The sequence below is a fragment of the Heliangelus exortis genome, chromosome 7 (assembly GCF_036169615.1).
Source record: "Heliangelus exortis chromosome 7, bHelExo1.hap1, whole genome shotgun sequence".
Classification (NCBI taxonomy): Eukaryota; Metazoa; Chordata; class Aves; order Apodiformes; family Trochilidae; genus Heliangelus; species Heliangelus exortis.
This window is the reverse complement of record NC_092428.1, coordinates 17,314,071-17,325,549: the sequence shown is the minus strand read 5'-3', so window position 1 is coordinate 17,325,549 and position 11,479 is coordinate 17,314,071.

Here is an 11,479-nt window from a genome sequence, read left to right as displayed (position 1 = left end):
GAGATGCTATTTGAAAAGAAAAGTGTTTTCCAGTTACGTGTTTAGATATAAGGAAACTATTTGCACCTTTATTAGCAGTATTTTTATTTAGAGTGATGTCATCAGTGTATTTTATCTTCTAGTATGCTAAAGTTAAGAAACCAGCTGTGTCTTTCATTACTGTCACAGCAAATCGAGAAAGATGGCATTTTTTTGTCAAATTACTGCTTTTTTTTTGAGTAGGTATCTTCCTTTAAAGCTTTAGGCGTTGTAGAATTAGAACTTGAACTCTTTTCCCCTTATTTTTAATGAAGACATATAATTTTTGGTGAGGAAAACTCTCTCCTCAGTGTGGGACTATTAGCTGTTGCTTTCTATATCTTTGTAAAAAGAACAAAGGGAATTTAGTTAATTTAAGTGGCTTAATTATACACATAAGGACACAATCCCTGTCCTTAAGTACCACTTCTAGCTCTTCCCCTGTGCTTTATTTGTGGGTAGAAATTTGATTGTACTGCTGCATCTGTTTCTGCGTTAGAAAAATGTCTTCAGTGCTTTAGCACTTAGTTGTGAAATTGCCTTTATTTCTTCATGTGTTTTGAAGTCTTTTTACTTCAGCATTCAAGAAAATTTTGCTATTCTCTGGATTTTGTAATTTTTCAATTGCAGATCTCAAGTTTTAAAAGAAAAAAAAGAAATGAGTTGACTGCTTTGTACTGTCCTTAGATATTTCTGTGATACGCACAGGTTGTCCAGAAAGGAAGTCTGGATTTCAGTTTTTTGACTCCTTTCTGTGTTTTACCTTTAATCTTACTGAACTTTTTCCCTGAGGAGCACTGGGTTTCGTTTTTTTCTGTCTTAGGTGCTAAGAATGCTGAGCAAAGTTTGAATATTCATTTATGCTGCGTATATTTTAATGCTGTTTCTCTGACATTAGGCAACCTTTGTCCTTCAGTTCTTGTTAGGCTTGTTTAAGTCTGAGTTTTCATCTTGTCAGAGAAAGAACCAATTGTAAATATTCAAGAATGTTTTTCCATTGCTCCTCCAAGTTGTGCTGTCTTTTGTATTTTGTTTCACATTTTGTTGTAGCACAGCCCTCCAGGTGACTGACTCAGCATGAAGATGGAAGGAGAACATCTACATTTTCCTGACTGGCAAATATCCTCTGCTTTGATTTTGTCACCAGCCAGAGATATGCACTGCCACAGCCACACACTGTCTTAAAAATCAGACCAGGCATAAAGGCATGGCTTTATTGCCTCTTTTCTGGAAAGTAAACTTTGGCCAATATTTAATGTCAAGCTCATCTCGGTTGTCTTTTTCATTTTCTCATTTGATGTTTCATCAAAGCTGTTTCCTTCTCTGTTGGAGTGCTCTGTGTTACTGCTTGAAGTGAAGGCTATGGATTAATTGTAAAATTTATCCTTCTTAATCTGTACAGTGAAGTACAAATAATCCTTTGCTTTGTTGACTAATTCTCTAGCTAAACAGCAGAGAAAGGAGGAGGTGAACTTTTCACACTACCATCTGGTTCTGCCATTCAGTTTTTAGTATGCTTGAGGCAAGTAACTATCACGTATTACAGAATGCAAGAGAGAGAATTTTTTCCATGCAGTGAGTTACCAGCAGTTCATTGGAAAGGTCATTTGTTGTATCTCTTGCTACAGGAGACGTAAATTTTCCTAAAACTGTTTTTTGATAGATGCAGTCCTCCTGTTAAGAGTTAAATTTGTGAAAATAGTGGACAGATGTACAGCTACAGGCAAACTATGTAAATCTGGGATGATCTTGTAGTAGAAGAATTTCTTTGTACCTAGACATCTGAATATGTGGGCTGTAAGATGTGGTGGGAGTACAGTTTATGTCCATCTGAGGAGGGTGCTAGACCACAGTAGCTGGAGATGTTTTTAAGGGAATAGGACTGAAAAATAGCAGAGTAGATCTGGGAATCAAATCTTTCCAACTCCTGATTACTTGTGATGTGATCCTGAATTATGCCAGGCTCCTTTTAATTTTATTAATTAGTTACAGTACTTTCTAAGCCATATGCATGCCTCTTCCCCTGAGTAGTCTCCTGGTTTATGAATCAAACTGGCATTGGAATTAATAAACCAGAAAACAAACATGTTGCAGCAGTTTTGAAAACACATGATACATATGCCTGGACTGGTTTGACAGTGTGGGTTCCTACAGTGGTCCAAAGCCATTTGGAGCTGTGCAGGCTGATGGCTTTTCACTGAAAGGGGTATGTGTGAAACTGATTAAGCAACACCTTCCCATATAATAGCAACCAAGTCAGGACAGTAACAGGTAAGGCTGGGTAGACTGGCTGACTCTAAGTAACTTTTTCAACAGCTTCAGTCATTTGGCCTGAAAATATCTATACTGGGATTTTGGCTGCCAGGTAGCATCACTACCAACATCCTAGGGATGCACTAGGGATCTACCAACATCCTAGGGATTGCACTTTTACAGAGTAATTTCTTGGTGTTTAGCTCTAGAGAAAGTTCCTTCTGTTGAGGTTCGTGGAGTTTGTCCCAGCTGCTGCAGCATCTTTTCAGTGTAGAAATTGAAATATTCTTGCTTGTGTGCCCTCTACTGTGCTGCTTCAGGGCCTTCAGGTGCAAGTAGGTACAGAGCCAACTCAAAAAAACCTTGTAAGCAGCAGCTTCTCTTTCTCAGAATGGTGAATGGTCAGCTGCTTGGGGGGGTGTGTGTGTGTGATAATTTCTCCCTGCTCTTCACCTAGAGGAAACTACCTGCATTTGACTGTGTAGTTGTTAAAAAATATTAAATGCACTGCTTAAGAAAAAAGGCAGAAGAAACCCAAAAAACAAGCACAGGTAAAAATTAGTTTTAGAACTGAAAAAGCAAGGAAGAAACATAACTTACACAGCAGTTAGTTATCTCTGTTGAAGAGGGTGTCATGGTAAAGTAAAAAAAACCAACCCAAAACTAAAACTGTCAGTAGGAGGGCTCCTGCAGTCATTGTCTATGATCTGAATTGGCTATTTATTATCTTTAATCCTAGTGGTCTACCAGGAAGGAAGGAAATAATTACTAATGACAGATTTCAGTTAAAAATAATTTATTGGTCGTGTAACTAATTACGCATTCCAGGTGTTCATCAGTTTAGCAAGACAACATTTCACTATCAAATGTTTCAATTACAATGTGGTTAATTAAACGTGATTAAACTGTTGGGTTTACAAACATGCACTTAATTATATATAATTACACTTGTAGTGGTTTTATGGTATGCACCATGCAAGATCTATGAGATTTTTTAAAAAATAGCCCTTGTAAAAGACTGCCTTATGCTTGCACACTAATATATAGGTATTGACAGCTTGCTGGGGCTTTAAGCCAGAAATCTACTGTGGAAAAGTTGTAGTCAGATACAGAATAAACAGATCAGTTAAGAAACATAAAAACAGCAGGAGAATGGAACCTGCTTAGAAATTGCAACTGAATGGTGTCAGTCATGTGACTTGGGAAAAGCTGTGATTTCTCTACAATTTAAATTCTTAATTTAGTATCAGAATTAGATGTATTTTTTTTTCTTTTTGTGTACGGTAAAATGGGTGTTGTGTGCTCCAGGTTGCCGGATTATCCTTAACAACACCCGGTGAGAGAACAGGGTGTGTGCTGCGGGACTGAGGCCTTCTGAGAGGGGTTTCTGGGGCTCTCCAGGGAATCCAGGGTTTCACATGGTGAATCTGCAGAGGGTGGGAGAGGGATTTGTCCCCTGAGGAGTGGGTGTGAAGCTGACTGATGGTTATCAGCCAGCCTCATGGGACAAATCCTCATCCCGGTGACACCTGGTGTGTATCACTGCATGTCCAGTGCCACATCTGAAGCCAGTTTCCAAAAACGAACCGAGATTATGGAATTTGGCATCTATGGTGCATAATTTACAGCGGGTCTTGGCACTCCCTGGGCCTTGCTTCCTCTCTCTTGCCATCTCAGGCCGCGAGGCCTCAAGGCCATGCCTCCTGCTCACCCCACCATGGGCCCCGCCACTGCTCAGGGCCCCAGCCTGCCTGCTGGGTCACACTGGACAGGCCCTACGGAGGGCGGTGGCTGCTGCGCTGCCCTGATGCACCACAAGAAGATGATGGCCACCCCACCACAAGATGATGATGGCCACCCCACCACAAGATGGCGATGGCAGCCCCACCGCAAGATGGCGATGGCAGCCCCACCACAAGATGGCGGTGGCTGCCTCACCACAAGATGATGATGGCTGCCCCACCACAAGATGATGAGGCTGCCCCACCACAAGATGATGAGGCTGCCCCACCACAAGATGATGAGGCTGCCCCACCACAAGATGATGAGGCTGCCCCACCACAAGATGATGATGGCCGCCCCACCACAAGATGATGATGGCTGCCCCACCACAAGATGGTGCCGTGGGGCACCATGGGGCAGTGTGAGGGGAGGCCCAGCAGCTGGGTGAGCGGTGTTGTTGAGCCCCTCTGTCAGCTTTCTGTGGCTAAAGGGTCCCCTTGTTGGTTGTCCCAGGGCCTTAAACACTTATGGCATGGATTAATTCTCTTGGGTTTCGATTTTGCATTCAGTTACTGGTTTTGGTTACTGCCTGCAGCTTTCCTCAGGTGTGAAGACTCTGAGAGAGTGACACCAGCCAGCCCAGGTAAGAAATTATGCCCTTTCCTCCCTAGGTGTTAGTGAGCACTGGAAATACTAAAATTGCTGGGATTCGTAACTATCTTGTGTTTTCCTGAACTGGGAGATCCCTGTATGAAGGGAGCTTGCCTTAATTTTCTTATCCTCCACTGAAATCAAATTTTGTGTTGAATTTTCGTATCCTGCTCAAGACCATCACCTGGAGTGTCAAACACAGTTTTGAGAAGAAGCGTGGCTGTGCCAGGTGAGCATCCGACCTGGCAAGGCCTCTCATATGGCAAGAAAACACCTTTCCTCACACATTGCAGATGATCCTGAGCTGGCCCTTGGGTGAAGAAGGCTTGGCTTATGTCCCCTGGCCTTGATGAGCTCATGTTCATCTCCTTAGTGATTTATAGAGAAATAATTTCTGTTTAAATAACTTATTTCAGAGACATTTACTTGTTCAGAAAAACTAATGGTGTATGCAGCTGTTGCTGGAAGATCAAAGTGTTAGGATGGGTCTGCCTGTCCTGAAGTGGTGGCAGTCGAGGAGGAAATGGGCATATAGGAGGATGATGGTTAATGCTCCTGGCATTAATACTGTGCATTAATAATTGTGAGCACATTAATAAGGTGCTTGCTGGCACCTTAATATTAGCAAAACACTAAAATGGAAATAAATAACAGCTCTGGGGAAGGGCACATACTCAGATTTCCCTGCAGGTTGTTTCTGCATGTACTCCTGTCTTCAGGCTGGCAAGTGAGTTCTGCCTGTGCACAGGATGAATGTTTGGGTGCATGGGGGCCTCCTTGTGACACCCACAGTATCTGACATGGTGCCCCAGGAGTGCCCAGGAACTTCTCTGGCACCTGCTGGTGAGCCTCTGAACCAATGCATTGGCCATCAGGGTTCCAGGTAGCTACACGTTTGTTGCTGTATTAACCACAGAGGTCTGGAACAGGCAGTTTTATAATTCTCTCTGACAAGAAGGCTAAAAGAGCAAAATAATATCGACTGGTCTGGTCTTTACTTAAGCAATCTTGAAAGTTAATCAATCCACTTGTGCTATAAACAATGTTGGCTTTTCATTTCAGAAGGACTAGGGAGAAATTCACCTGGCTTTTCTGGTTTTAAGAGAGTGTCAGGGCTGGAAGCAAACTATGATGAGCTTGTTTGCCTGTGCTTTGATGGGATTAAGATGGGATGCTGCACTGTCCCTCAGGTGAAGTTTTCTGTATATTTAATTAGCCATTGGAACTTTTGAACAGCCCTTTTAGCTAATTAATTTATGCTCTGGGGGGGCTAATGCTTAGCGGTGATAGTCTCTTCATCTTGCATTTTTTACAGAAAAACTTAAGGTAATTTGAATGAGTTTGGGGAAAGAAAAGCAAAAAGGCAGAAATTTGGGTTTTCTCTTTATTCCATACCTATTAATACAGATCTATAATTTGGAAGCTTTGAAGAGCATTAAAAATATATAGACTTTCAATGGTCCTGCAAGGGAAAACAAAACGAATCCCTATGACACAAGAAATCTATCACTGAAACTTTGTTTTTGAAAAATTATCAAGGGTTGTAGAAGTCCTTCTGACCTTAAGACCATATCTGGTGCTGTAGCCCACCTTTGACCACATCAAAGCAGGACAAGACAGAGAGAAGAAAGGTGGCCTCTGGCTCTGTGACAGCTGCAGAGAAATTTGGCTGGATTTGAAAAAAGAGACTGGTGATTTCTGTTTCTTTGGCAGTGATATGAGGGCTCCATCTCTCCTGAACTCTGACCTTTTATGTTACTACATCTCATGTTACCAGTCTGAGATGTAAGAATGGTTGATTTAAGTAGGCAGTATAGCAGCTATAGATGTTAGAGTATAAATGTTTTCTATTCATGGTAATACCCGTGCTGGTGTGTGTATGGTAGCAGGTTTAGATGCTTTTTATGTGGAGGGTTTTTCTGTGCTAAAACCCCCACAGACAAATGCCAGACAGCCACATTTTTCTGCATTAATTTTTAAAATCCATCCAGGAAACCTGTTTGTTCAGTCTGGAATAAATTGCCCCCTTCAATAGAGGGAATCTTCCTGTCTGGCCTCTGTAACCCCCTGAATACACTGGTCCTGTCCCTTCAGGGCAGCATCCTGGCTGTGCCAGCAGCAGTGCTCTGTTCTGCTCTGCTCTGGAGGGGACATTGCTGCTTCCTTCATGGATGGCTGCAGTTATTTGGTGTTATAATTAATAAATCTCACTGGTGGTTAGGTCTCAGAACATGGCAACTGAAGAGGCTTCTGTTAGCACAGGCTTGATCTTTGAGCTTTGTTTTACTGCTTTCAAAATTAATTCCCTGCTCTTGCCTCACTCTGTTCCCTCCTTGTGGCTCTGCAGTGATGGTAACTTGCAGATGCCTTGGTGTGTGACAGCTGGATTAGTGTGCTTAATCTCCCTTGTTTACAGTGCACAATCCCCTTTCCTTCCTCCCTCTCAACAAAGCTGTCTCCTTGTTTCAGTGAGCTTTGGTGTTGGGGTGTTTGCTGCTGTCTTCCTGGCAAGATCTGTGTGTACAGGTTTCTGGGACCAGCTTAGTGCTCCCACAAGGTTACGGTTGCTCAAATCCTGCTAAAACGGGTGGGGTGGAAAAAATAAAAGTAAAATAAAGTTGAAACTTTGAAACTTTGAAGCATTGAAACTTTGAGGAAAAGTGTAGTGAATCCACTTGATTACTGAGGGAAGAACCTCGGATGGTTTTTAAGATCCTTTCCAACTCAAACCATTTTGTGATTAATGAACAAAACCTTGAGACAGTTTTTTTTGTTCTGCTGTGATTATTGCAGCAATGTTGTTGTGGTTTGGCTTTGTCCTCTTCTGCACTGAGCCAGAGGCTGGTTTTGCCTCAGTGTCTCAAAGGTGATCCTGCTGCCGATGTGTGCAATGCTGCTTCATGATTACTACTGAAATAGCAAGATGTGTTATCATGTACCCAAGAGAGCATTTGAAGATTCCCCCATGAGTAGCACCTCGGAGGAACTGAGCTGGAGGAACCCCTCTGCCTCTGCCTGCTCCTGGCAGAGTTGGGAGCAAAGGAGGGAGGGTAAGGTAGGACAAAAATGGCAAGGGAGAATAATTTTATCTTTTTCACCACCAAAACCTAGTGTAATTGGTAAGAAATAAATTTTCTCCAAGTTAAGTCTATTTTACCTGTGACACTAATTGGTAAGAGATGTATCCTATATGTATCTATCTTGACCCAGGAATTTTTTCACCATATTTTTGTTCCCTGCAATGCCAAGGAAGGGAATGAGAGTGTGGTTGGGTGAACATCTGGCAGCTAGCTGTAGTCAGCCTGCCACAGAGAAATACTTAACCTACCTCTAAAACATAACCCTGATGGGTTTCAGAAGAGGTTCTGGTACTGACTGCTGCTGAGATCTTTTATGCTTTCCAGCATGCATGTAATGACAGGGTCAGTGCTCCTTGAGGCACTGTTCTCCAGGTGTGTCAGGAGACCAACATGCAAATTGTACCATACAGCTCATATACTACACACTTAGATATTAAATTGCATCTCCTGAAGCAATGACTGGATCACTTACACATACATTAGTGTATTTTTTTTTCTTTTTAATTTTATTTATTTGCAACAGGTGGTTTTGAGCCAGCATTAGTTTGGGTCTGGTAGGGGAGACCCACAAGGATCATGGTGCAGCTCCCAGAGGTGCAGCAGAAGAGACCATGGCTCTGCCAAAATTCATGCCAAAGAAAGGGAGAAATGCAGATGCTGTTTGCCATCAGGCTTTGCATATTTGAATATGCACAATTCACTTACACAAGGGACAGCAAACACTGCAGGGTCAGAACTTTAACCTGGAAAATCTCTAGGCTCTATCACCACCAAGTTTGGTGGCATTTTTATGGATTCTGTGTATGTGTGTGTGTGAGTGACAGGAGGATGTGACCTGCTCTCGTACAAGGAGCAGAAAGCAGTTAAATATTAATTGTGAAAAGGATAATTCTTAATGTTGTCTGGTTTGAGATGGCACTCCAGGTTTGTATCCAGCAGTGTGCAGCAGCTTCTGCCTGGAAATAGAAATGCTTAATCAGTGCATTTTATAGGGACTGTAGGTGGCAGTAGGGGCTAAGTTTTACAGAAAAAATATATTGCATTTCCTTTCTCCATAATAGTGTGGCATATGGCAAAAATGAATCCCTACAAGAAGCCTTCTCTTAAAGGCAACACTTAATATTTTTAAGGATTTGTCAGCTCCTTTTACGTATAGTGTTTTGAACATATGTAATTACACTACCTACTCCTTTTGGGATGCCCTGCACTGCTTTCCTGCAAGATGGGTCTCTTGTTAGTTTTGCAGCATTGACACTGCTCTATAAATGCTTGTTGAATTCTGCTTTTATTTACTATGTTCCAACTGGATAAGTAATTTGAGTGGTTTATTGTGTATGTTTACCATAATCAAAATGGTGTCCATTTGATTTTAAGAAGCAGGTGAGTTGCTGTATGTTCAGCTCAGGACTTAGAAGTCCTGTCTGTTACACAAAAAACACTTAAACAGATCTAAATAAACTTAAATACAGGATATCTCATCAGTCTTGGTTTGTCTTCTAGTCACTGAGAAGACCTTAAATCAAGGTCATTAATCAAGAAATAATGCAAAGACTGTTGTCCCCCATCTACTATGTTTTTTTGGCTGGGGACTTATCTGTCACCCAGGGTTTCCTCACTTAGGATACACCACACATTTACATGTCTGGGTGGGTCAGAATAAAGAATGTACTTATGTTTATTGGGGAACTTGAGAGGGACAACATACTGGACTTGAGTGGTTCAGACAGCTCAGCTCCCTGAATAGCCACACATATGTGTGTACTGCATATATGCTGGCATCAGCTGATGGTGTGTGTGTGTTCTGTGTTTTAAATTAAGCTGCACTGGATAACGACTAAACTCATAAAACTTTCCAAAACACCTACAACTGCTCTCTGAGCTCTGAGGTGAGGCTGAGTACAGGACAATTGGTTTCTAAAAACTACTAACTGTTGTTACTGATCAAGTTGTACCATAGTAAGCGAGAATCCCAGAGGGACTCATTTTGATACTGGCAGGGTCAGTTCCAAATCTGCAGTAAACATTCTTGGTAACATGTTTCCCAATTAAAAAGCAATAGCGACGTACTTAAACGGATTGCTGGGACTTAAATACTTCTCTAGAGTTAATTGCTTTTGTTGGTAGTTTTTCAGATGTACACTAGGAAGACGACAGATAGTTTGGACTGTGAAGGACTCATCCATGCTTTAAAAGCCTTCACTGTAATGAAGCACTCTGTTGATTTCCCCCTGTGCTTCTGCCTTGGCACTAAGTGCTGGTTACAAGCCGTGTGTCTGTGCACTTGCTCCTGGTGGGAGCAGGAGCATCAGCAAATCTCTGTACAGGAGCCAGCAGTGTTAGAGAGCACGTCCCAGCCTCCCCTTGGGAAATACTAACATACTGTATGATGTAGAACTCTATTACCCATTAAAAAGCAATTATTTAGGGCATGTAGGAAGAAGAGCATATTATAAATTAAACAAAGAACAAGATGCATTTTAATAACTGTTCCTGAGTACTGGGAAATGTCAGACTGTGCATAAAGGATTTTACTGTCAGTATCCTGCTATTGGGGAGGAAGGGGCTCAGGAGGGAGAGAGATGTTTTCTGCACATATTCAACTACAGCTTAAAGAGAATTAGCTCAAGCTCTACTTGTGGACTCTTCTTGTTCCCTCATCATAAACAATCGACTCCATTTATTTGGCTGAATGCCAGTGTTGTGTTGCCTGCCCAGTTTGGTTTACATGCTGGAGAGTGTGTGTATTTGCCTGATCCAGGGAGAGTAGGAGCACCCTGTGATTTACCTTAACAATTATAATCAGAGCCACAGAGATGAAATTATGAATGTTTGATCTTCAAGCTTATAATCAACCCAGAGAAGAAACACACCAGAAGCTATTTTACTGAATAAATTAAAATTATGCATTAATTTCAGAAAATAATAACAAATGAGCAAATGGCTAATAAAAGTATTAATTTGTTCAGCTCTTAGGGATATGTAAAAACCTAAATAATGTGTAAATATCACATTTGGCATGTGCATACTTACCACAAAATATGATTTAGATATGTAGTGAATGCATAGCTGAGACTATGTAAGTGTGTTTTAATGGGGGACTGATACAGAGCAGATTTGGAAATGGTTTAGGAAATCACACAGCTCCAGTTTTCATGCACAGGTTAATGTTTATTCCTCTCATGACCAAGGTCTTTATGGAGAATTCCAATCAACATTTTGCACAGGGACATGCTGCTAATACACAGCCTTTTGGTGAGACTTCTTTACATGCAGGGTGTGTCTGTACTTCACTTTCCCTAATTGTGCAACTTAGCTGGAAAAAGAGAAATGGGACAAGTGCCCTTGCCATGTGAAATGCCATAGCAGTGGTGCTGCAGGCAGTGAGGGGTGGGTGAGGCAGGGCAGGGGTATGGTTTGCTCCTCTGCTGCCTCCTGCTCAGTAGCAGTGGGCAGGACACCTGCAAAGGAGGTTGGTGTGGAGTGTTCCAGAGTGTCCCTCAGAAACTCTTCTTTTTGAAAGTGATCTGGGAAGCTATGAACCTAAATTGGTGTCTCCATAGCATGGATGGGTCTGTTGGTAAAGGTTGAGGGCTGGTGGCAAACTCTGGCAGCTCAGCTACCAGCTACCCCTTCAGCCCATCAGGATTTGCCCTGTTCCTGCACCTGTACAGAGCCAAGGGCTGCTGCAGCAGGGAGGGTGGTGAAACCATGCAGCACACACGAATGCACAGAAAGTTGGTGTTTAAAGTTAGCAC